Consider the following 22,023-nt stretch of genomic DNA (forward strand, 5'->3'; position numbering starts at 1 on the left):
ACAAATAACAGGTGGTAACATGAAAATCATGACACGCATGTCATGCACAGCATGACTTACGTGCCACGCTCATGGTGCGCTGGCGGCCGTTTCGCTAGTCGATATATATCAAAATTGGCATTGCGCGACGTGACTTTCGAACACAAATAACAGGAGTTAACATGAAAATCATAACACGTATGTCATGTACAGCCTGACTTGTGTGCCACGCTCATGGTGCGCTGGCGGCCATTCGCTAGCTTGATATAGACCAAAACTGGTATTGCGCGACGTCTGTGTGGCGAACATAAATAACAGGTGGTAACACGAAAATCATGACATGCATGTCATGTAGGTATGATTTAGACGCCACGGTCATGGTGCACTCGCGGCCATTTTGTTAACTGGATATATACCTAAATTGGTATGGCAGGACAGGAGTGCCGAACATAAATAGCAGGTCACGCATCCTATATATGTAACAGAATATATGTTTCATTAGCATGGCATGTACCAGATTGTACACGCATGCATGTATGAAAATCTCGCGATAAATGGCGAACTAGATGTCACGACATGGATGACTTCGTTAGCCTCAATGACAAAGAAGACGATGTACGCAGCTCTTTGCTGGCTGCTTCGCATTACATATGAGCCAGTCTCCTTAGGGCAAACAAACAAACAAACATACATCGATTCCCACACTGCGTGGGATCTGCCGATTTTTTTTTCTGCACAAATATCCATTGATTCCCGCGACTGTAAGTACAGCATTTTAGAACTCCCCTCTGGGCGAGCTGGTAAATCTCGATGTTGGGAATGCTTGTGCATACATAAGGACGAACACAGGAAAAAATGAAGTAGACGGAAAGAGCCGCGCACTATTAAATGGAGTTTTTTGTTTCAAAACTGCATATATGTAAGTACAGGAACCGTAATATAAGCATTGGTGACACGCAGTGTTGGCAGATTGGACTAATCGCCAAATTTTTATGCGGGTTGGCGTCGGAAATTCCGAGTTGCATATTTGGGCTACTTTCGTGCTATGGACTTCCAAGTTCCGAGAACCACGCCAACAGTGACAAAATTCGTGAACTGCCGTTTATGAGAGCCCAAGGCTCATAACTGCTACAAAGATATGTAGGCAATCTCAGAACCTGTATTTTTAGGAAGTGCCGGCGCTGGGAGTATGGCGTAAGTCATGGCTGCCATGTTTTTACGCCATTCCAGCGATACGCTCTCTTTTTTGTGTAATATGCTGCCGATTGGTATGTGGTCTGTGACGAAAACGGGGGGTAGCCGAGTACTTCTTCCGTGCTGACAGGCAAGTACACTTCTCCCTTTTCCCTTCCATATGTTGTTCCTCGAAGCATGGTATTGCCACGCGCGTTTATTGCTTTCTTTTGATGTGTTCGGGTTTGATCCACAAAGACTTAGCAACGCTCGACGCAGAACGCAGCGCAACGTTTTAGAAGCTTCGCGATTGTCTGAGTTCATTCCGTTAAAGGGACTGCCTACTACTGTGCTTTACTGTTTCTCTGTTTTGTGTCTCAATCGAAAGCATTCCGCCTGAAGTGTCAACCCTGCAGCGGTTTCTCTGGAAAGCGAGTAGACATTTCTAAAACGAGACCTTTCGGTCTACGTTATGTCATCTTCAATTGGTGTGGGGACCCCGGCAACACTGGTTACTGCACGCGATGACAATAGTTGTGCCGGTGAATGTCCAAAACTAGAACCACATGGAGTTTTCACAGGCTTTATAAGGTTTTGCTTAATAATATAACGATTACTGTAATGATAGTTTAGAGCTCGTAAACTGCCAAATAAAGTATTATTACCGCGTTCTTTCAAGCTTTGTTAGTAGGCCTGAAAAAAACGCCAGGCCTGCGCTGAAACCGCAGCATAGTCACAGCGAAAGCTAGAAGAGCGGCGTTTCTAGAGCCGGTTGTAAGCTTTCTTGGGGCTACTAATACAAGTACCCACTACGCCATAAATACAAGCAAAGTACCCACTACGCCATAAATCACAACTTTTGTGAAGTTAGGATGCGCCTACTAAGCCATTATTCGTCATTATGCGGAAAAGCGAGGCACCAGCTACACGTCTGTAAGGCATTATGTGCACTTTGTTGACGCGACGACTGATGACGATGAAGAATTATGGCTCAGCCTTTTGGAATGGGTTGGAAGCTTTAAACGGCCCACCAGTTATGCAATTTGCATTTGGTGACGCCCGGTCGTTATTTTCCTCTCCCGCCATGCTGTATAACATACCTTGACGTGGGAGCGCAGAGGGGGGGGGGGGCGTAGAACTTTACTGAGACCCCGAGGAAATGAATCATGCGCTTATGGGCTTCCTTGGCAACCAATACAAGTGCACTTGCGACGAACCCACCACGTATAGATCAATGTAATTTTTGAGAAGTAGGGAAGCAGGCACTATACCATTTTTCGTCATTCTACGGAGAGCCGTGGTACCTGCTAAACGCATGTAAGACATTATGCGCTTTGTTGATGCTGTGCCGATGACGATGACGATGAAGCATGATGGCGGAGCCCTTTGTAATGGGTTGGAAGCATTCAACAACCTACTCGTTGCGCAATTCGCATTGTGTGACGCCCGGTTACAGAATTCGCGTTGTGCGACGCTTGGTGCTTATTTTACTCTTCTACCACGCTATATTGCATATGTTAATGTGGTTCCTTCCCGACATGAAGCCTGTATAGGACCTTTTTGCAAAGCAGTTTCAAGCACGGTCGGCATGGCTCAGAGGTTGAATGCTGGGCTCCCGCGCAGAGGGCCCAGGTTCGAACCTCCTGGAATTTTTTTCTTATTTCATTTTTTTCTTATTTCGAGCGATAGTGCTTACGGACACCGGCGGCAGCGGCGGCGGACAACTACGGCGCCAAGAACGGCCGCTGAAATGATCTCATAACAGCTTTCGCTGCAAAACCACCGCAATCGAGCGGAAAATTTGTTGTGTACCAGCAACACTGGTACGCCGCGTTGTGAAACGAACTGTAGTGTACTATAGTCGGGTACAACTTTAGAAGGCAGCGGCATTTCCTCCTCAAAGGCGGATGAACACAAGCCTGCACCAATGGACGCGCACTAGGGACTGACGTCATGAGCGGGACGGCCAGGTCCCCGCCTTCAGAGAACATCGGCGCGTGCATGAGCGGGACTATTTCTTTAGTCGCTGAGGCGATCGGCTGCCGCGATTCGGGCGTCTGGGTGTGGCCTCTCCTGCCTTCTTAAGTTGTATCAGACTATAGGGGTTCCACTCATGCCAAACAGAGGCGCCGCGGCGGCGCCAGGATTTTTTACTGGGAGGGGAGGGGGGGGGGGGGCAACCACGAAAAGTAAGTGCCTTCGGGGGGGGGGGGGATAGGGGACTTATGCATTGTGTTTTCACTATGTTTTACTCCCTTTCACTTTCCTCTCTTGTTTCATAAACACTCGACCCATTGGATTGGAAGTCCGAGATAAAAATCTTGTTACATGACACGTACGGTTCCTTCAATCGCTCAAGATTCCAAAAAAACATGCACGGTGTTCGGCTTAGGTAAGTTCAACGTAATAGATATCGAGGCCGCGCATGATCAATAGATGTCAGTCATTGCTCAGCCCAACGCTTCTGTGCATTGCAATTTCTCCCATTGGTTATCGAGACAGTGGCTGCCTCGATGGCTTACATGTAAGATGACTTGAGGAGTTGACTTACATCGAGATAAAGATATCTGCAAGATTTTATCTCGATCTAAGTCAACTCTTGCAAGAGAAATCATCGACGCACCCGCCATATTACGTACGGGTTAGAATTGCATTAGCTGCCTGTCAGTACAACCTTGTGTGAAAAAGAGCTGAGCTTTCTTGATAAGATACCAGGGTGATAGCGACTTGAGAAGAAGCTGTGCGCAGCTACGACCTTTTTTTTTTGTCAAGTGTTCAGTATAGCTGTGCACAAGCGAAACGACCATTTTGTTGGAAGTCAGCGCTGCGTTTGTCTTCTGTGTGCCTCTCTACGTAGCCGTCGGTACCTGCGCTGTTCCCCTTCACTGTGCTTTGCGTCAGCTACCATTCAAAGGATGTGAAAAGCAAAAGCTAACATTTATTTATGTACATTCACTACAATCTTCGAGAACACAACAGGATACTTATCAGTGTTGCGGAGTTGCCACTACGGAATTGGAATGACTCCGGAATCATTCCACATTTTCGCGACCTCGGAATGGAATGGAAATAGAATTAAGCGCCTTTTGCACGGAATGGAGTGGGAATGGAATTAGGTATTTTTCCGAAAACAGAGCACGTTTTCGTCTACGCGCTGTTTTTGAAACTTCAAACATTACTAAGTTAGAGCCTCAAATTTAACAATAAAGCAGTATTTTTAAAGTGGCTTGGCTGATTACAAGCACGGTACATTCATAAGTAACGCGTCTACTACATTTCTGTCCTTATATAGACTGTGTTGCTCCGAAGTTTGTCTCTGTTGTTCGTGTAACCGCGGCTTTATTCCGTTGGTATCCGTCTTGCTGAACTACGGCGGCGGTATCCTCCCCATTCCACCCTTACGCCTTCTGAATTTTTTTTTTCTGCCGCGGCGGCGTTGCAGTTCTTAATGCATCTTAATGCAGTTCGCAATTCATCCATTTTGTTCATTTAGGCCTGGTCGCCTGCTAAAAGAGTGAGCTTCTAGCTGTACTCCGTATGACATTCCAATTTATTGCTATCGCGTTTATTGCTTCGACCCTTCGGTGAAACTGACTTTTATCGTTGCCTTATTCATTGGTGTTTCCTTATGAGGGAAGGACGGTCCACATATGTGACGTAATAAATTTCACTCACATCGCAAATGTTTGTGTCATCTCCCAAAACCAAGTTGGGTGTAGAGGTATGTGCCGTGCACATAGTCATTGGAAGCATTTACGACTCTGTGCTTAATTACTTGGGCGTGTTTAATTAGAATCTTAGAACTGCAACTCGGTTGCAGTTCTTAATGCATTTGATGACATCAGCTTTACTGGGCGTTCATTCTTAACTCGATAAAACTATCAAGGTACCTTGCCTACGTTGAGGAATTACAGGAATGGAATTAAACTGCCCGGCCATTCCGCGGAGTGGGAATGGGCTGTTTTTTTTTTTCATTTCGAGGAATTGAAAGGAATGGAACTGCGGCAAGTTCTGATTCCCCGGAATGGAATTGGAATGGAATGGAGAGGCCCATTCCGCAACACTGATACCAATTACTCGGTGGCTGAAATCTTAACAACAGTTTGACCGGGTTGAAGGCCCTGGTTCTAAACACGTCAGTGTAAATAGAGGAAAACAGTGTTTATTTTAAGGGCTTGTTTTTCTTTGTTATACACAATATTATTGAGCACTAACAGACAATAATATAGCGAAGTATAGGGGATGTTATTAGTTGTAAATGTAAGGTAAATGTGAAGAAAGAAAAGTGGACAAAAAGATAACTTGCCGCGGGCAGGGACCGAACCTGCGACCTTCGAATAACGCTTCGATGCTCTACCAACTGAGCTACCGCGGCGGCCATCCCCCCGGCCGCTTTATAGGGTATATATGTACATTTAAACGTGGGAGTGTCAGTCAGCGCCGCCAGTAGCCATGACGGCGAGTGTGAACCACTCTTCTTCTGCCTGTTGGCGTCACGTAGCACGTGAACTTATTACGAGCTGGCAGCTGACCAATTATCACTCGCATACTACGTGAAAGCATCAAGTCTGCCAGAACGAGACCCTCGCTATGAATGAAGGAAAGACATACCTTGGCATTATTGTCTGTTAGTGCTCGTTAATCAGTGTAAATAAGATATTCGAGCAACCCAGTAAGATAAAAATTAATATTTAGCATGTTTACATAGCAGTGCTTCTGGTAATAAAATGAAAATTTATGTAGTACGTCGAACAGCGCATACATAAAAAGCAGTACCAAATAAAGAAAATAAAGCAGGTAACCAGCAGCAATAAAATAACACCATTTAACTAGATCGCAATATAGCTTCGAAAGAGTAATTTCACAGCATCAGATATAACTAACACCAATAAGTAATGTTCATATCAATTCCAAGTTTCCTAAAGACGCGTTAGATTACAAAAAAAAAAGTTAAAATACCCTTCTTGCACCGCCTGGTGGTGCTAAACGTTGGAAATGGGAAAGGAATAACAATAAGCTATATAGCAAAAAATAACAAAAATACAGAGAGGATAGATGTTTAAAACTAGGTCACGCATAGGCATGTCAGTCATTGCACATCTGGCTATGCAGTACACCAGCTTTCACAAACTTTCAGCTCTCCGACTATACACTGTTCACCAGGCAAGTGAGGCCACCGACGCGGTCTCGGACAGCGCCCTTTGCAGTTTGTTTCAAAGTAAGGACAGAGACCGAGAAAGTGCTCAAAGATTTGCTCACTACAACTGGATCCAATGCCTGCGCTGTGACAGCACAATGTGACAGATGATGAAGCGGGTGTTCTGATACCGATATACGTTTCACTCCTATGTACCCGTGCCCGAACAATTTACTCATGAATGCACCGCAAAGGTATAATAGGGTTTTTATCCCAGCATAGCCAGTGTAGATCTATACGTCGATTACTGTGCGCAGCATGGAACATGTCAACAGCACGCTGAAGAACTACCTTATTGGCAAGAGATCGCTCGACCACAAGCACAGCTAGGTCGCTCAGGCGGTCATCTTGCGGCGAAGATAAGTCTTCAGTCTTCGAATGCCGGAAGATGTGCGCTCGCAAGATGATGACCATGCCAGTATCGTCACAGCGATAACACCTAGCTTGTGCAGTTTGTGGAAGCCTAGCTTATATATACTCTCACAAGACAATCTTTTATGTATTTTTATTTTTTCATTTTATTTATTAATACTGTCAACCCTCTGTTGAAGGTCCTTAGAGTGAGGGTAGAAATAAATGCAAAAACCATACAAACAGGTATGTCAAGTGGCAGCGTAATCATTTAAATACATGTCTAACAATTATTCGAATTGGCAGACATCACTTGCATTTACCACAAAGCTTGGCAACACATTCCAAACTTCAATCACAGCTGGGAAAAAAGAATGACGAAACACATCACTGCGAGCGAAATATGGTAGTAAAACGTAATTGTGATTAACACGACTGCTTCGTCTCCCTGGCAGCTTCAAGTACTCATCTTTGTTAATTTTTAGCTGTCCATGCACTATCCTAAAAAACTTTGAGCCGGTTCTTTTGCCTTCGTGCTTCTAGTGGTTCCAGTTCACATGACTAACATCTGCGTGACAGAATCCAACCGGTGGTACTTTGTGCATATTGCCACGCCCACTTCTTGTTTTGTTTTGATGTATTCGGGTTTGAGCAGCAAGGACGGTTATCAACGCTCGACGCTGTCCGCGAAGCAGTGTTCGAGAAGCTTCGCGATTGTAGTAGATCGTTTTGTTAAGATTGCGCGCCGCACGCGAATATTCCAGCTTTGTCGAGAGATAACGCCGCCAACAGCTATATTGCTGGAAAGTTCGATAGCGCCTGTATAAAAGCCGACGCGCTCGACCGCTTGTCAGTTGATCGATGGTCGACGCTCTGTTCGCCGCTATCAGTGGTTGACTTTTCAGTTTCCCTGCCACAAGTTCGGCCAAATAAAGAGTTTCATGTTGACCACGCCAGCTGTTGTCTTCGTCGACGTCACGACTCCGTGACAATATGAAGCGCACGGCACGGCGTTGAACTTTTTCTCATTTCTTTTTCAGGTTGTCCTGATGAGGGCTGCACATCACCGAGGCATATTCTAGTACTGCTCTAATGAAAGTTTTGTAAGCCACCAATTTTATATCTCGCGTAGCTTGATGCAATTTTTGCCTTAAGAAACCTAGTCTCTGATTAGCTTTCGAGCACACATTTTCGATGTGTGTATGCAATGCCAGATTTTGCTTAAGAGTGACACCTAAATATTTAAATTGGTTAGCACGTACTAATAAATTACCATCGATACAATAGTGAAAAAGCATAACGTTTGCTTTTTTACTCATATGTTTGTATGTTGATTTAGTGTTATTTATTTTCATACCCCATAAATTACAACATTGGCTGAAATTTTCCAAACAGCGACTAGTTCTGACTTGATCGCGCGCGCTCGTTACGGTAGAATAAATTAGACAATCATCTTGCAAAAAGTTTCACTCTTACCGGCTGTTCGACTACTCTAAAGATATCATTGATATATATATAAGAAATAACAAGGGGCCCAATACCGAACCCTGGGGGACACCTGAAAACACTTAGAGTGGACTCGACGAACCGCCATTTAAGTGTACCGTCTGTGTTCGATCACTTAAGTATTCTTTTATCCAAGTCACTAATTTGTTATAGACACCAATTTCTCGAAGTTTAAAGATTAGCGTATCATGAGGCACTTTATCAAAAGCCCTTGAAAAATCTATACAAATGACATCAATCTGTTGCTTCTCATCTACGGCTGCAGCAAATCATGAACAACTTCAATTAATTGTGTAACAGTGGATAGTCCAACACGGAAGCCATGCTGTGATGAGCAAAGTAAGGTGTTCTGCCCTAGAAATTGTTAAATTGTTTTGCGATGATGTGTTCTAAAAGTTTGCAACTAATACACGTGAGTGAAATGGGGCGATGATTGTTTACAAGTAAGCGATCACCACCTTTGTATACCGGTATAACAACTGTCCTGTGCCGGCCCATGGGTAAGGAATGCGTATGCAATGATTTCTCAAATATTATCGTTAGGTAATACGACATCCATTCAGCATAGCGTTTCAAAGATTCAGGACAGATCTCGTCAGGCCCACGAGATTTTTTCCCTCCTTGGTTCAGCAGCAGTTCAAAGACTCCCTCTCGTTTAATTACAAGTTCTTTTATCGGAAAATGTATGAGATACCCTAAGTGCTCCCCCACATTAGGGTTCGTATTGTTAGTAAACACAGACTGGAAAAAAAGTTGAAATGTTCAGCAATGTCAGCTGTTCTCGTTAACGTTCCTGTGCCCTTTACGATTTCTTCAATTTTATCTTTCCTACTGCTGAGATACCTCCAGAATTTCTGTGGGGAATTTTTTGAGAATCCTGTTAGTGTTTTGTCAGAAAACTGTTTTTTGGATAGTGTCAAATTCCGCCTCAATTATGCGCGAAGTCTCGATACCTCTTCAGAGCCCTTTTTCTTTTTGCGCAGCCGCTTTAACTTTCTTTTCATATGAATAATACCGCGGTCGGTGAATAATACCGACCTTGGATTATGAATAATCCAAGGTCGGCGATGTTTAGATTTTTTCACTCGTGATGGCACAAATAGATCCACACAATAATTTGCCATAGCCTTGAATTTGTGGCGACCACTGCGCACAGACCTACGCAGCCTCCGTCTCGCCACTGATTAGCCCGGCGTGACACAGCTACTTGCTGCAACACGCTTCCGATAAAAGACAGCGCCACGCAGTTTCGTCGGATGCTTACGTCACCACTGCTGGCTATATAACCCAAGCTACCAAGCTTGGTTTCATGTTTATTTCTCTAACCTTCCGAAGCGCAGCATCGGCATGCTTGCCCTGCTGCTGCTACTACGTTAATAAACATCGTTTCGTTTTATGTTGGGATCCGTCCTTAACCGACCCGCATCCCACATCTGGTGACCCGGAAACCGAACAAACCGCACCGCCATGGCCGACCCGGAAGCTCTCACCGCTCTGCGCCAGCAAGTGCAACAACTTCAACAGGCACTGCAGACCAAGCAACAGCAGCCTTCCCGCAGCGCCTCCACAACAGAGGCCGTGCCTGCCGGCACCGCTGAGGACGTCAGAGCTCCTGCAGAAGGCATCCCGCACGCTGCCTCATACGACGCCTGGCGTGTCGCCGTCAAGCTTCCGCCGTTTTGGGCGGACTCGCCCGAAGTCTGGTTCGCCCAGGTCGAGGCCCAGTTCTCCCTGGCGCGCATCACGCCAGACCGCACCCGCTACGATTACGTCGTCGCCCACCTCTACGCACGTTATGCCAACGAGGTCCGGGATATTCTCGCCAAACCACCAACGGCCAACCACTACGTACACCTGAAGACTGAACTCATCCGCCGCCTGTCGCTCTCGGATGAACAGAAGGTGCGGCAACTTCAGTCCACAGAGCTTGCTGAGCGCAAACCTTCGCAGCTCCTGCGCCACATGCGTACGCTCGCGGGAAGCTTGCAAGTCCTGGATTCCTTCCTGCGAGTGCTTTGGCTCCAACGACTCCCGCCGCACGCCCAGGCAATTGTGCAGACCCAGGTTAGGCTACCTCTCGACGAACTTGCGGAGATGGCTGATCGCGTCATCGAGGTCTCCTTGCCGCAGTTGTCGCCCACCATCCAGGCTGTCGCCGCACCGCTGAACACCGCGGAGCTTGCACGCCGCATCGACGACATCAATCGACAGCTCAACTCCATTCAACAACGCTTGGGTGAACGTCTTCCGATGCACCAGCGCTGCCACTCGCAAAGCCGCGACCTTAACCCGACAACAACGGCCCGTGCTACTACCACCGACGCTTCGGGGACAGAGCCCGGCAATGTCGACCACCCTGTTCCGCTGGGCATGCGGAAAACGCCAACGGCAGCTCGTAGAGACGGCCGCAAGCTGCCAACCCGGAGGCAGTCGCATCTTCGTCACCGACCAAATCACGAAGCAGCGGTTCCTTGTCGACAGCGGTTCCGACATTTGCTGCTACCCGCGATCCCATCTTCAAGGTCCTCGTCCGCCTACGTCTTTTGAGCTCAGCGCGGCAAACCGCTCTACAATCAAGACGTACGGCTCGCTCTGCCTGCACATCCAGCTCAGAAACATACGCCATGACCTTCGCTGGAATTTTGTCATCGCCGACGTCGCCGAGCCAATCATCGGCTCAGACTTTCTGGCCCACTACAACCTCCTTCCGGACTGCCGCAACGACCTCCTCATCGACGCGACAACGGGACATTCCACACCAGGCCAGCGAACGACCGCCCAACAGCCAAGCATCAAGGTGCTCAGTATTGACAATCATTCGCCGTACCACGCCATCCTCGCCGAATTTCCCGGATTGACGCGCCCCAGCGGACTGCCACGCAGAGTGCAACACACCACCGTGCACTACATCCGGACCACTTCAGGCCCCCCGGTTTTCTGCCGCGCCCGTCGCCTTGCCCCGGACCGCATGCGCATAGCCAAAGCAGAGTTCGAGGCTATGCTCCGCGAAGGAATCGCCCGCCGCTCTGACAGTCCATGGGCCTCGCCACTCCACCTTGTTCCGAAGAAGACCGAAGGCTGGCGGCCCTGCGGAGACTACCGTGCCCTCAACGCGCGCACCATCCAGGACAGGTACACCATCCACCACATACAGGACTTCGCCCATCGCATCTATGGCTGCCACGTGTTCTCCGTGCTAGACTTGGTGAAGGCGTACACACAGATACCCGTCAATCCGGATGACGTCCCGAAAACGGCAATCATCACTCCCTTTGGCTTGTTCGAGTTTCCCTTCATGAGCTTCGGCCTGAAGAACGCTGGACAAACCTTTCAGCGCTTCATCGACGAAGTCGTCCGCGGCCTCGACTTCTGCTTCGTTTACCTTGACGACATACTGGTATTTTCCCGCGACGCCGAAGAGCACCACAGGCACCTTCGTCTGCTGTTCCAACGCCTCGACGACCACGGTCTACTCGTCAATATCCAAAAAAGCACGCTAGGCGCTTCCGTCGTCCGCTTCCTCGGCCACGAAGTTTCATCTGAGGGAACTCGGCCCTTGCCCCAACGCATCTCAGACCTGCAAAGTTACCCTCAACCCACCACCGCTAAAGACCTTCGCCGTTTCCTTGGCATGCTGAACTTTTACAGGCGTTTCTTGCCACACGCTGCCGACTACCAGGCTCCCCTCAATGATGCTTTGGCCGGCCTACGAGGAAACCAACCCGTCACGTGGACACCGACGTTAGCGAGAACTTTCGAAGATTGCAAAGCCGCCCTCTGCACCGCCACGCTCCTCACCCATCCCGTGCCAGTTGCTCCCTTGGGACTGTTCACGCACGCATCTAGCTTCGCCATCGGCGCGGCCCTCATGCAACGCGTGGAAAGCACCTGGCATCCCTTGGCGTTCTTCTCCAAGAAGCTCGAAGCTCGGAAAACGACCCCTTCAACCGCCAGTTCCACTGAGGAAACCACGACCACCGCCCCGACAATGTTGCCAGCCTACTACAGAGAACTTCTGGCGATATACGAAGCAGTGCAACACTTTCGCCACATTCTCGAAGCACAGAACTGCACCATCTATACAGACCACAAGCCTCTTACCTACGCCTTCTCTCAACGTCGCGACAAACTCCCGCCTGTACAGCAGAACCAACTCTCGTTCATTGCACAGTTCACCACCGACATCCAACATGTCAGCGGGAAAGACAACGTGGTCGCCGACGCGCTTTCACGTGTAGCAGCCATCAGCTCTGTGCAGATAACAGCAGACGTCCTCGCCGAGGCTCAGACTACGGACACCGAACTGCAGGAACTTCTCAAGGGCACGTCCTCACTTCAGCTGCAACAAGTCCCCATCCCAGGGTCGACAACTACAATCTGTTGCGACATGTCGACAGGACGAAGCAGGCCCTATGTGCCCCTGTCCCATCGCCGTGGTCTTTTCGACCAGCTCCACAACCTCAGCCATCCCGGCATACGCGCCTCGACACGCCTCGTGGCTGACCGCTACGTCTGGCCCTCCATGCAGCGGGATTGTCGCACCTGGGCGCGCTCCTGCATTCAATGCCAACGCGCTAAAGACACCAGGCACGTCACGTCACCACTCGGAACATTCCCTCAGCCCTCTGGTCGGTTTGAGCACGTCCACCTCGACATCATAGGACCCTTTCCCCCGGCTGGACCCTATCGCTACTGCCTCACCACCATCGACCGCTACACTCGATGGCCCGAGGCATGGCCTCTCGAGGGAATCACCGCGGAAGACGTCGCCTCGGCTTTCTTCTCCGGCTGGATTGCCCGTTTCGGAGCTCCCCGCCGCGTAACCACCGACCAAGGGCGACAGTTTGAGTCTCACCTATTCAGGCTCCTAGGACTGACCATCGGGTTTGAACGCTTGAGGACCACGAGCTACTATCCCTGCGCCAACGGAATGATCGAGCGTTTTCACCGACAGTTCAAAGCCGCCATTATGTGCCACCCGGACTCAACCTGGCTCGAGGCCATCCCAGCTGTCATCCTCGGTCTTCGCGCCACCTTCAAGCCGGACATCCATGCTACGCCAGCAGAGCTCGTCTACGGGGAACCACTCGTCTGCCAGGTGAATTTCTCGCAGCTCTGCCATCCAGCACTACGACGTCAGACCCCACCGACTTCGTCGCCCGGCTCCGACGCACCATCGCTGCCTTACGCCCGTCCCCTGCAGCCCACCATAGCAAGCCCGCACCTTTTGTGTTCAAAGAGCTAGCATCGTGCACGCATGCTTTCCTCCGCGACGACACCGTCCGCCGGCCTTTCCAGCCACCCTACAGCGGACCCTATCTAGTCGTCCATCGCGACGACAAGAACTTCACCTTGCGCTTGAACGGGAACGACGTCCGCGTCTCGATTGACCGACTCAAGCCCGCATACATCGCGGTGAACGAACCTGGCAACGCCACTCTTTCAACTGGCGTCCTTCCACAGCCACCGACGTCGCAGCCCGCTCCTTTCACGACACGCTCTGGACGTCTGGTACGCCTCCCAGATTTCTACAGACCCTGAGGGCTCTGCACTCCGCGGGGGGGGGGGGGGGGGGGGGTTATGTGGCGACCACTGCGCACAGACCTACGCAGCCTCCGTCTCGCCACTGATTAGCCCGGCGTGACACAGCTACTTGCTGCAACACGCTTCCGATAAAAGACAGCGCCACGCAGTTTCGCCGGAGGCTTACGTCACCACTGCTGGCTATATAACCCAAGCTACCAAGCTTGGTTTCATGTTTGTTTCTCTAACCTTCCGAAGCGCAGCATCGGCATGCTTGCCCTGCTGCTGCTACTACGTTAATAAACATCGTTTCGTTTTATGTTGGGATTCGTCCTTCACCGACCCGCATCCCACAAATTCATTCCACAACTCATCTACTGTTTGAAATGCGAATGCATTTCTTAGTCGGGCTATGTCAGGCGTCGGTCGGTGTCCGCGCGCCTCTCCGCTGTTACTCCCTCTCCCATAGCAACAGCTGCGGGCGCGCGCGCTTATCCTCGCCCCTAGCAACCGGAGCAGGTGGTGCGGGCGGAGTAGCGGAGAGTGAGCGGAGAGGAGGAGCGCGCTCTGGCGTGTCAGGGCGCTCGCATCGCGGCGGCGGCGGAGCGGTGTGGAGAGAGTGTAGGAGGGGGTAGGTGCAGTGCTTCGCCGCTCCTTCTCTCGCCGTTCGCTCTCTCTCCTCCCTGCGCCGCCGCCTCAATGCAGTGCGTTTGAAACGCGTTTGTAGCGTTTGTGCTGCCTTGGCACAGCCTGAAAACAGCGCGTTCTAAACGCGTTTGTGCTGCATTGAAGGCGGTGGCAATCACTGATCTCCACTAGGAGGAGCTGGATGGAGCTTCGAGCACGCGGGCGTGAAGCCACCGGAAGCCGCCGTTTTTGTCCCGGAAAAGAGCTTTTCTCTTCTCTTTTTTAAAGAAATGCTTCTCTGTAGCGCAGTAAACTGTACGAATCGACCGGAAAAGTCGTCAGGGAAGACATTTCACGCGTAAGTACCTCAAAGTTGCATTACTTTTTACGCATTTCGTACGTTGCCGCACTCCGCCGTATTCGGACGGTGTCGGCACGGCGTCTGTCATCTTTTGTGTAGCGTTCGTCGGCGTCTAAAGTGAGGCGTAATCGCAGAGTTTGAAAAAATAAAAAAGAAAAACGATCATAACAACAGCTGCCACTCGAGAATATTTGAATTGCGCGACTCAGACGGACAGAAGACGCCAGCTTCCTGTACAAACAGGGGACCTTCCGGTGGCTTCACAAGCGCCCGCCTCGCAGAGCGGGGATGCGCCGTCCAGCCTTTTAATGGAGGTCAGTGGTGGCAACATCCCTGAGGTGATTACGAACGCACGTAGGAGGCGTTCGTTGAAAGAGGCACCCAAAAGGGAGACACTTGAGCGCGTGGATGTGTCCAGCTTTACGCCATTAAAATTACTACGCCGTGTACTCTCGGCGCAAGAAATGCATTCGCATTTCCTCACGATTCCCTTCGGGGAGGTGGGGGCATTTTTTTTATCTGCGTGGTGCTCGAAGAGACCAAATGAGAATTCCAAAAAATCGATAACTGAATTGTCATCAGCACGTTTGTAGTCTTTACCGCTATTGTAACAGGGGATTTCTTGCGGGCCATAGTGCTAGCAGCCACATTCGCTACAATAACTTTATGGCCAGAAATGCCATCCTCAGTTCAACAGGAATGGTCTTCTATGTTGTTGGACAGGAACACTATATCTAACAATGACCATGACGTGGAAGTTATTCTTGTATCTTCATGAACAATTTGATTTAGATTAAAAGAAAGCATTACATCTGATAATTTATCGGCGCTAGACGTTTCAACACCATCGTAAACCAGGTCCTGCCAATTTATGTGAGGCAAACTCAAGTCTTCAGCCATAATGTTCCTATGTACATTGGTGCACAAAAATGTGCTCAGTCGGTCGAGAAAGTCACAGGAAGTCGAGGGCGGCCCATATATTGCGCCGACCAGATAAGTAAGATTTCCAAAAGCAATCCTGCACTAGACTGTTTCGGGGATGTCACAGTCTGTTAAGGCTGCTTGAACAGAATCCTTTAATATGATACACACTCCTCCACCACGTGAATCGCGGTCCTTCCTGAACATTTTATATCCAGGGGGAATTATTACATCAGTATGTATATCACAATGCATCCAAGTTTCTGTTATCAAGACCATATGTGAAAGCAGCAAATATTCCAGATCAGTAGTCTTGTTAACATTGCTACGTGCACTTAGAACAAGAAAACATAGCCACGACGTCAGAGACGAGATGGGCGTTACCCCTGAACTTGTTGCAATTGCGTCAGGTAGGTGGTTCGCCGCATGAGCCTTTTTCTGCTTTCCTTTACCTAATCTACTTTCTTTAGTCCCACACGGTGTGCTCTTATCTTGGGCGAGGTGCCAGGTGTACGCTTTGCCTCTTAGTTTAAGTTTGTCGTAGGTGAGCTGGACTTCTGCGCCCTTTTGAACGATCCAATGCTGTACTTTCCCATAGCTTTCTTCTTATTTCCGCTGTTTCTTTAGCATATTCTTGGCTGACCCGAACATTAGTGCCCTTTAGTTTAAAACAATTCCTTGGAACAGTATCATTTTCCCTGGAATCAAAGACCTTCATAATAATGGGTCTTGGCTTATTCGGTTCCGCTTTACCAATACGGTGAATTCTCTCTTCTGTCCTCACAGAAACCCCCGAAGTCCCGTCGAAAATGTCGTCAAGGACCTGTTCTCCCGGTTAAGTTTCTGTTTCATCAATTCAATCAATTGCATCAGTTCAATTTCTGTTTCATCAATTCAATTGAGATCAATTGCATCAATGTTGCACTTCCTTTCGGCTTCGATGCGCTGAAGAAGTTTTATTACCAACTTGCACTAAACTTCAACGCTGTCGATGTCGTATGCATAGTGCTCAGCGAAAGGCTTGCGATGTCCATAAAATTCTCACTCTCGGGGGCGCTGACTCCGCAGAGTAGATTGTTATTCTCTGTGAACCGCCTAGTCAGTTCCGCAATGAGGTGGTCCAAAACGGGTAGAAAAACTGTGACTCTGAATTGAACCTGGAGACTCTTCTTCAACGGGCCGTCCTTCGCTCAACAGACTGCTCTAAATGGCGCGGAAGGCGCTTCGTTCTCTGCTTTTCCTTTTGGGTCACCCCGTTCTCCTCAGAGATACTGCACGTTTGCGCCCACACAGTGTCAAATGCGCTCTGCGAATTTCTCATCTCGGAGAACTGGTCATGACTGTGCGTGCCATGAGGCATGCCTGACTAAGATTGCAGTCTCTATACTTTGCAACAGGTCCGAAATAACCTTAAGGCGGCTGAGTACCTTGGCAAATAGGCTTACATGGAAAAGAAGCGAGAAGTGCTCAAGCAGAGCTTCCTTTGCCTGTCTGCTGTCTGTAGCGATGACTTGGGCGAGACATGCAAGGATAGCAGGAAAGCTTTTCATTGCAGCTCTGCAAGCCGCTATCTGGCAGGTCCATCGTGCGTCGTTGAGACGCTGCAGCTCTGTCGCTGACAAAGACAACCTTTTTTGCACAGCAGGGTATTTGATGAAGCAGTGCACAAAAGGACAAATTCACGCACACATAAAATGACACAAACACAGCGCTTGTGTTTGTGTCATTTAATGTGTGCGTGAATTTGTGCTTTTGTGCACAGCTTCATCAAATATCATGGCTCACCAACTAGCCCATAAGTGCATATTAGGCACGTACAGGGAGTGAACTGCAGATCCACTTAGGAAGACATAAAGGCATTCCAAAAGAGACAAAAATCCCGCAACGGTTTTATCCGCAAGCGTGTATCAAAGAACGCTTGGAAGTGCTTGAGTAGCGGCGCGCGCGCGAGCGCCTATTTTGCATGTGGCATGTTTCGCGCGCTGTTTCTTCTCGGAAAAAACAACCAGGCAGATATCCGCAAAAAATAAATGCTTCATTCTGGGGTTATTTGAGGCGAGTTACACCATAAAGTTAATATTTTACGGATTCCAGCAACAATAAAAAGTTGGCTAATTAAAGTTAATTAATTAATTAGCTGTTAGTCATGAAAAATATACAGGTTGTATGTAGACACGACGACCACTATAAACAAAAGGTAGAACTTTCCTAGAGCGCATGGTTTTTTTAAACATTGGTGCAAGTTAGATGGGACAGCTGGTATATATATATAACGGGTGTCCCAGCTATCTTTAGCCAAAGGTTAAAAAGTACAATATTAGAGGCAGGTGAGTGAAATCACTTGCAAATTACTGACAGTCACCTTGCGCACAACAGACAATATTTTGTTTGGTAAATAACTTATTTGTTAATTAGGATTATTTAACTAAATTGCTAAATATTGACTTTAGGCAAGAAATGCGACTTGCAAAGTTCGAGAGCGTCTTCAAAAACCCCCAATTGCATTATTTTCGATAAACGAAGTCTCACGTATATGATTTTTTCCCAAGCTGCAAAGAAAGCCCGCGAAATACAAAAAGAACCACGTGATTAGCGCATTCGCGCACAGCGAAAATGCTGCCCTCAGCCGTGGTTTGCGTAAACGAATCAGCTGCGGCCGGGACTCGCAGGCTCCGTTGCAGCGGTAGGCTGATAAGTGGGCGCTGGTTTCTTGGCCCGCGTCAGCAAGTTGGCGCGCGTAACGCTGCAAGTTGTAGCGAGCGCAGGCCAAGAAACCACCGTATATATATATATATATATACACACACACCGAAAGGTGGCCCCATAAAGATCTGCACTGCTAGGTGGGAGCACCGTAACCTGCCACAGCCTTGGTGAAATGGCCGAGCATCCGCCGCTGCTGTGTCACAATCGCTGCCTCCGACTTTCTGCTGGTAAAATGGGTACAAGCACGCTTCTGGCCTTTTGCTCAGGGTGGGTAGGCTCACAAGCTACTATCCTCCCATGCGCGCTTGGGAACACGACCTACTATACTCCTGACCTGCCCAGATGTCCCCTCTCCAGCGCCCACGTTCTAGTTCATACCTCCTGACGCTAGGGATGTAACCTACGAGCGTTGTGGCGCTAGTCAGCACCTGTTCGCTGACGTCAGCTTTAACGCTCGTGGTGATGTTTCGCCAGCGCGGAGCACTCATATCGTGCAATTATTATGCATGAATGCAAAATACTTCGGATAGAAAAATACGGAAAGTGAATTAGAACTTTTTTTTTTGCATTTAAAAGGACACAGCCGTCCTGCACTATGCAAGTCTACGGCTTCTCACGTATATAGTCAACCAGTGCGTAGTAATACTTAACCATACATAATAGCTTACTTGACCCTCGGTGTAAGCTTGCAGAAACAGTCACATAATGCCGGCAGTTCGTCACATAATACAGGCGTTCTTACTCCAGCGCCGTCCAAACGGTCGCAGAGTAGCAGACGAACAGGTTATAGGAAGCGCCACCTACGGCGAGCGTTTGAACGAGAGCGGGGACGCGCGCTCCCATAGGACCCCCGATATCTGGGCAGGTCAGGAGTACAGTAGGTCGTGCTTGGGAATATAGTAACCCTGGGGCAAACTCGCTGCATGGCACTACGCCTGATCTTAAGATATGGTCACCCTCCTTTTATGGATGTAACAGTCTATGGCAATATTAATTCGCGCTGTCATTCTTACTAACAAATATTCCCAGGCTCTTCCAGAGGGGTTAACCGGAAGCCTCTCGTGTGCCGTATGTGTAATCACCTGCAGTTTGCATAGGACAAACGCTTACCGAAATCTGCCATTGGAATTATCAACGAGTGCCACTGATGCAGGGTGGCTGCGGCTGTCATGCAGATCTACCCGTTCATTGACACGGCCACAAGCGGAAGCCACCAGAGCGCGACCATGGCGCGACTGCGCGTCGCTTGGTCGACGCCTGTCTCTCCGTCCTGCATCCGTCCGTCCTGCATCCGAGTGTACTTTTGCAGCAGCCTGAGGGCGAGCTTTGTCGAGAGCACCACTTGCAAACTCTGCCCGATCCGGCATCAGTGAGGCTCACGAGAAGTAAAACATGAGGTAACTTCGTCCTTAGGCGTGCCGTTTCTGGATTTTTTTAAAGTGTAAATCGGCTCTTGCCGAACCAAGGGCACTATCTATCTATCTATCTATCTATCTATCTATCTATCTATCTATCTATCTATCTATCTATCTATCTATCTATCTATCTATCTATCTATCTATCTATCTATCTATCTATCTATCTATCTATCTATCTATCTATCTATCTAACCGCTTACGTGTTGGGGCTCTCGTGGCTTTTACGTTAACTTGATACTGACCAAACTCTGCATGGCAAGACATGAGTGTATGACAAACATAAATACGGCAGGCACCGATAGAGATAGTGACATGCACATCGTGTATACACGAGAAGCGATTCCACTTCAGTTTATGCAGACAAACATTGCCTCTGTTGAAATGTATGGGTCCCTCCAGCCATACATTTGCTCAGTAGCAGTAACAAGAACACTGGCTTCTCTTAAAGTGCAGCTTTCTTTGCCTCTGCGAGCAACTTTCGCTCGCTCGGCTGGCCTGGGGACGCGCGCGCCGCAGGGTTTCGGGGCAGCGCCGCCACCGGTCGTGCTCTCTTCTTTCACTTCGCTTTCACCTACCTCCAACCACGCTGCGCCACGCTCCCTAATGGCTTCTAGAAACAAGCCTCTCCGTTCTTGGTTACGTGGGAACCCAAGAAGAAAAATCCACGAAGGTGCGGCCGCCGCGTGTGAGTGAATCTTTCATTTTCTTTCGGGGATCACCGGAGGCGTGTACCTGGAGCCAATCTCTGATCACCTACCTATATTTGCCGCTTTAGATTCCCCAACGAGTACCACGAAAACAAAAATAACATCGTAACAAAAATAGATTACAAGATATTACGACAAGAAATTTGTGGTAATAAATTCAATGAAATATACAACGAGGATATCGACATCGAAATTGATAACCTAATTAAATATCTTGTACTGAATGCGAATGACAGACGCTCCGCTGTTATGAAAGAGGAAGACGACGATCGGTGACTGTGGTTGTCGCTCGCGCTCGTGCTCGCTGGTAGCCGGACCTGCTTATAAAGAGCCTTTCACAAAGCAACGTCTGATCCTTTCTTCACGTACAACACCCCTATTTCAAAAATCGCTGTAGAAAGGAGTAATCGGAAAGTCAACAAAGGCCGCCATGATAAACCTGTGTGCCCCTCCATGAATGACAGAACAGATACTTCAAACACTCAAGGCTGAAGAATACTGGCATGATAAATGACGCCATAACAAAGACAATCCCTACTAGTTACAGCAATTTAAAGTACAGCGGAATAAATCTGTCGCTATGATTCGATCACGCAAAAGGCAGTATTATACTCAACTAATTAGACAGACCGCTGGCAACACGAAAAAACTGTGGGAGATAAAAATTGGCCGCGTATCTGCGTGCTTCGCTGCAAATGTTGTCTAAAGACGATAGAAGAGGCGCTGCGTGAGATATGAACGCCATCTGGCAATACGTCGGGAAACGTGAATGTTGTGTTGCGGGCTGGTAGTCCCGGCGCAGCAGCAGGCAAGACCGGCGGTGACCAACGCGACCGGCGGGGACGCCAGCCAGCCCGAACACGCGGTTTGGCGCGAAGCGCCGAAGCAGAAGAAACGTCGCACTCAACGAGTACTCTCCACACACTCTTTTATATTCACGTCGCCTGGGTAAAGCAGGAATGCCAGAGCGGCGCCCCATGGCACTCGTACAGTGCAATACTGAACTGAAACCGAAACACAACAATGAGCTCGCGCAGAGGGCACGGAGGAAGGCAAGTTTCGGCGCAGTCACATTTTCAGCGCAGCTTAAGAAACTAGGGTCTCCAGAATTACGTATCTATGTATTTTCTATTAAAGGAACACACCACCTAATACTTACCTAGTGATGTTGCGCCTCAGATATGCGTAATGTTTGCTTTTTGATCAACCATGCACACAAGTATGAACCTAGTGAGCCGTTCACGATGGCTGGCCCTTGTGCAAGTGGTTCAACTTTGGCCGAGTGGCTGAATCGAGGGACGTGCCGACAAACAGAAAGACAGACAGAAAGACAGACCAAAATTTCTGCGTTTAAGTTCCCCAAGAAAGACTATCGTCTTTAATAAACGAAATCATAGGTAAACAACGTAAGCCAACTGTGCTTCCCGAAACCATCGATGAAGACGTTGTAGAAAATTTAAACACGTATTTCGCAGTTATTGGTCCATCCCTGGCTGAAAAATTTAATGGCTCGGACAACACTTCTACATCGCAGAGTCCTGTGCCTAACACTTT

General features: G+C 48.7%; 1 protein-coding gene across 1 annotated transcript in view; it reads right to left on the bottom strand.

The window, feature by feature from the left end:
• The window catches only part of LOC119384104 (uncharacterized), a 286,696-nt gene that overhangs the window by 242,923 nt on the left and 21,750 nt on the right, over nucleotides 1–22,023 (bottom strand). The window lies entirely within an intron of this gene.

Source organism: Rhipicephalus sanguineus, chromosome 2 (genome assembly GCF_013339695.2).
Source record: "Rhipicephalus sanguineus isolate Rsan-2018 chromosome 2, BIME_Rsan_1.4, whole genome shotgun sequence".
NCBI classification, from domain to species: domain Eukaryota; kingdom Metazoa; phylum Arthropoda; class Arachnida; order Ixodida; family Ixodidae; genus Rhipicephalus; species Rhipicephalus sanguineus.